Source organism: Mus pahari, chromosome 9, assembly GCF_900095145.1.
Source record: "Mus pahari chromosome 9, PAHARI_EIJ_v1.1, whole genome shotgun sequence".
In the NCBI taxonomy this organism is placed as follows: domain Eukaryota; kingdom Metazoa; phylum Chordata; class Mammalia; order Rodentia; family Muridae; genus Mus; species Mus pahari.
Genome location: NC_034598.1, coordinates 32,930,152 through 32,935,411, shown reverse-complemented (window position 1 = coordinate 32,935,411; position 5,260 = coordinate 32,930,152). Strand labels below are relative to the sequence as shown.

At 39.7% G+C, this 5,260-nt stretch overlaps 1 pseudogene; it reads left to right on the top strand.

Moving 5' to 3' along the window:
* The first annotated feature begins 2,688 nt into the window (after window positions 1-2,688).
* Window positions 2,689-3,180, top strand: LOC110326061 (annotated as a pseudogene).
* The last annotated feature ends 2,080 nt before the right edge of the window (window positions 3,181-5,260 follow it).

Here is a 5,260-nt window from a genome sequence, read left to right as displayed (position 1 = left end):
GGAGACAACACCATTTCTTTAGCAATCAGTATGTTTATTCATCCAGGTCAAGTTCATTTTCTTCTGGCTGTAGGATATTTTAAAAGTCGTGGGAATATAAGCTGATTAGACTGGCCAGGGTCTAGATGAAGATTACTATTTTATTGATTCTGGCTGGCCTATTCTTGCTTGGTTAGTTGTAATTTTTTTTCTTTTACAGGCATCTGTTAGAGGTGAGCCCTGCCTGAGGAAAATTGAGATGTCATATTGTTTAAATTAAGTCTTCTTATTGTTGTTACATGTATTTATTTATTTATTTATTTATTTATTATTTATTTATTTATATTTATTTATTGGGAGTACACATATGGTGGTCAGAGGGCAACTTATAGAAATGACTTCTCTTTTTCTATCATGTGAGTCCCAGGAATTGAACTTGGGTCACCAGACTTGGTGGCAAGTGCCTTTACCATTCCAGTCACCTCATTGGCTCCAAGAGAGACTTTCTTATAGCTGACATGGAGAGTCATTCTGTCTCTCTTTTCAGCCAGCTGTACACACACAGACACACACATACACACAGACACACACACATTTTTGAATCAGTTATTTTGAAAATGTTTGAGTTTTTGTTGGATCTACTTACCCCAAAAACCTCACCTTGAGCCCATCTACCTAAGCAAAGGATTTCCAAACTACAAGGACCACATCATCCCTACATCAGGTTCTAAGAATCTCTTTTGATGGATCTCTTAATGCCATTAAAAAAATATCTTCGGTAATATCTCTTTCCTTTCAACTCTTGAGTGGTGTCTTCCAAAAATTCACCCTAGGCATAAATAAGTTCATTAGCTTTTAATTATAGGTATCAGAAAGAAAAAATTCCGAGATATTCAGGAATAAAGCGATATTTCAGAAAGTTCTTAGGCATTTAAAGAGTTTTGATCTTCCTTTCTTTTGTCCTCTAATAAAAATTTGTCTTTCTTCTTATATTTTTTAAGAGCACATTCTGACTAGACTTTCTGTAAGTGTTATGCACAGGTCAGCTGTGGTGACTGATTTTAAATATCAAATTTCAAATATCAAATCTACAAATGCCTAGAAACAGTGCTTTACATGAAGAATTAGATCAGGGTTGCTGTAGAGTTGTCTAGGGAGGGGGGATTTTCTTGCTCATTGATGAAGGAAGACCCAGTCCACTGTGAGTGACGCTATCCTCTAGTCAGGGGGTCCTGATCTATACATGACAGGAGAAAGCTAGATAAAACAAAACCAGTCACCATGGATGCATTCATTTCTCACAGTTGTGACTGTGGATGTGAGGTGACCCCCTCAAACATCTGCCTTGATCTCCCTGTAACCTGGGGGAGTAACCTGGAAATGCAAGTCACATAAACCCTTTCCTTCCTTGTTGCTTTGGTTCAGAGTATCTTATCACAGAAACAGAAATGAAACTCAAAGATTAACTGTGTGGTGTCTCAGAGAATAACTCAACTATTTTTGTTGTTGTTGTTGTTGATGATGATGATGATAGATGAAATACCAATGAGGTGTTTGTATGACAAAGCAAATGCCTAAGGATGAATTTGATTTGTAGAGCAGACACGATTAAAGATAATGATGCTAGACAGTAGGTAAGTAATATGCAATGGGAAAAATTACATCTACTGCAGTTCTGGGTAGCACTTTACCCATTCTCCCAAAAGTAAACCATTTATTTTTATATCTTTGTGTCTTGTTGTGCGTGTATGTGCACTCTGAAAGAAGTCACGTTGATCTAATTGAGAACAACTATGAAAACCAAATCAATTTAACATCAGTTATAAAAATAATCTTTTAGCATAGACCAAAAGACTTACGGAACACGGAAACTTTGTTCCCCCTTTTTAATCTTTAAAAAAAAAATTGTTGTAAATTGTGTAGATAAAATTATAGCTGAAGATTTAACATGGAATTAAGATCACTGTGAATAGGAAAACTTTCTATGGCTAAAGGATTTTTCCCCTCAGAGCTGTTCAGCCGGGGGCGGGGGGGGGAACACATATAAAGGCCTACATATTTGGCAAGTCTCTGGTGACATTTACATTTTAGCTATTTCATTTTTAAGTTAAAATATTCAAAAATGTCTTTTATCTGCCTTTTTCACCATTTATGTTTCTTTCCTACGAAACAAAGTCCTAAACACGGTGAACTTGATCGCCTGCAGGATTAATTAATAATTCTCTTATGTCAATGGGAGCTTATTAACAACATTTGTGACATTTTCAAGTCAGCCCTCTTACGTCTTCCAATTGTGCCCTCAGTGTGGTCAGGCACCATCCCAGGGACAAAAAGAAACCAAAAAAAAAAAAAAAAAAAACCCAAAAAACAAACACACACACACACACACAAAGGGTGGGAGGGTATCACCATACTTATAACTGACTTCAGAAAAGCAAATTAATAAAGGGAAGTGAATATAAACTATGTTTTCTTTTGTTCGTTAGACTGAATGCAGAATGCAAATGCCTGTTCTTTAAGGGTGTTGGCTTTCCTTCAAATATGTCAGCTATTCAGTCAGAAGTCAAAAGCTCCTTCCTTCAACCTCTAGGCCCAGTTAATTTAGATGTTCTGTCTCTGTAACTAAACTAAACTGGTTTTACAGCATGGGGCATTTCTAATGTCAAAAATAAGTAGTCTGGGACTACTTATATAAGTACTTATAAGCTCATGTTCTCTGCAGGGGTCAGAGGTTAGGGCAAGCATCTCCCTAATGAAGGAAGAGGATGGCTGTGGACTCTCGTGTTACCCAGGAGGAAATTAAGAAGGAGTCAGAGAAACCTTGAGAATATTTGCTTCTTCCTGCAAATTCTCCCCTGGGAACACCCGGAGCGAGCTGCCGCTCTATACCAACTGCAACTTTGAAAGAGGCTGACTAGTTTAGTAAAGGGTGTCTACCCAAAAGCCAGAAAGAAAGGCAGACAGCTTCAATTACGCAATTGGTTTTCTGGATCTTAAAAGACCTGGGTATCCAGTTAAGGAGACTGGCAGCCTCATGTCCGGTACAGGAAAGGCACTGATGACTCTATGATCCCACAGTCACAAATAGGGACTCATCTAGACATAGCCATAGCTCCCCCAAATCGGGAACAGTCTTCCTTCGCCAGAGCCGGTGAGACCGTAGTGAATTCTATTGACTTCGGGCCGATGAGACTGTATTGAATTGTATTGACTTTCCTGAAGTTATTTTTCATCCAGATTGTAAAATAAACTTAGTTAATCTTTTCCTTCCCCAAACTTTGTCATTAAGCCTTAAAAATGTCAACGAATTGTAACACATTTATTTAGGAATTAGGGTTGGATGTACTTTGGCATATTAAAGAAAGTCCGTAGGTTTACAAAAATATATATATAAGTAGTTTATAGACAGCAAACTCAGTAGCACTATATCAATGCAATAAAAATGTAAGGCGAACTTGGATGAGAGCTATTTAAAGTTGCACCCACTTTACATTTATAGTTTAGCATTGATGTAATCAATGCTAAATTAGGCAAAATCATTAGTTATATATCCATATATGTGTGTATGTACGTATGTATGTATGTTGGTGTGTATTTGGTCTCAAAAGTAAATTCTGGTATTAGCTTCTGGGTCACTTGAACTGAACCCTAACTTTTCCATTTTTCTGGTTTTCCATCTGTCTCTAGAAATTCAGGAGGATGGCTAAGACCCTCCAGTGCAAGCTGGTCTGATGGCTCGACAGATAAGGGTGCTTGCTGCCTCCTGACCTGAGTTCAATGTCTGGAATCCACGTGGTTGGGAGGCAAGAACTGACTCTCACAGTTTGTCTAAAACACATTCTCAACACCCAGGGAAGATAATAGAAATGATCTATTAATTAATTGGATAAGCACAACCAAATCGCCCTCTATTGAGGCTCACTCAGATCAGTAGTTGTAGTTGTGACGTCATTGAGAGGGGGACCCTGCTGGCACTGCCCAGGATCTTTCTTCATTACTATCACCCAGACTTATTTTCCCATCTGGGGAATTTCACCGAAGGCATGCTCTTTCCCTTCCTACCAATGTGCTTTTATGATTTTAGTGTGATTTTACCAAAAGCATTTCTGTGTACTTGGAGATGCAGTGTGGACTAAACACTGCACGGAGAGACAAAAGGCCTCATCACGTTCCACGTGAGCACGGACTTCAGCTCTGTGGCCCAATGGCTTACATTCAGCTCCTCCCCGTGTCGCCGGTCTATGCTTGTGAACAGACCCAGCCTTGGCAGAACTGATTTTCTAAGTGCTGGGTTCTCTTGAACAGCAGCGTTTTGTTATAATGCCAGGGTTTTCTTATCTCCTTCTTATCATCCCGATATTTGCCCCGTTACTTTCCCCTCCGTGTTAGTAATTATGCGAACCCCACAAGAAATACGGGCAGATCTTCTTCGTGAGCGCTCCCTTCTCAGCTCCCACCTACGATCTCACTTCTACTCTGTCCTCATTGAAGAGACTCTGGCTAATGACCCGGAAGAACTGGGGCACGAGAAAGGAAAGGTGGGCTTTGTTCCTATTTGAAAGTGAACTGGGCTGTGAAGTTCTGAGACCTGGGCACAGGTAGGATTGTGGAGCGCAAAAAACATTCCAAAACCTGAAAGGAACCAGGTGTTTGTTTGCTTTTGGTTTGGTTTTGGCTTTTTGTTTGTTTGGTTTTATTGTTGTTTGTCTATCATTAAGAGAAAATCAAGAAACATTAACACATTGGTTTTAAAAGTAAATACTTCTCATCACATTTTTTTAAAAAAGAATAAGATACTCAAGAACATGTAAGCCAGCCATCACAATGGGCTCATAACCATCCCTACATGAATACTTAAAGATGTAGTTATTTGCTTTATTACATGCCTCAGTGTATGGATATACACCGTGTGAATGCAGGTACTGCAGAGGCCAGAAGGAGGCACCCAGTTTCCTAACCGGAGTTACAGGCAGTCAGGAGCCACCCAAAACAGGTGCTGGGAACTCACTGTGGGTCCTCTGCAAGAGCGGCAAGTGCTCATAACTGAGCCATCCTCTCTCTAGCTCCCATTGTGTGTATTTTAAAATAATAATCACATCCCAGATGTAGCACGTCAGGCTGTGCCAGTGTTTTCTCCCATGCACGTTGAATGGTGGAGGTAGCAAGGAGTCTAGAGCCCGTGGGATAGAACCCTAAGCCTGAAGTTGAGTTTGGGGGAAACTCTACAAAGGAAAAGCTCTGAAAATCGGGAAGATCAATCCCTTCTAATAGCCACCCTCGC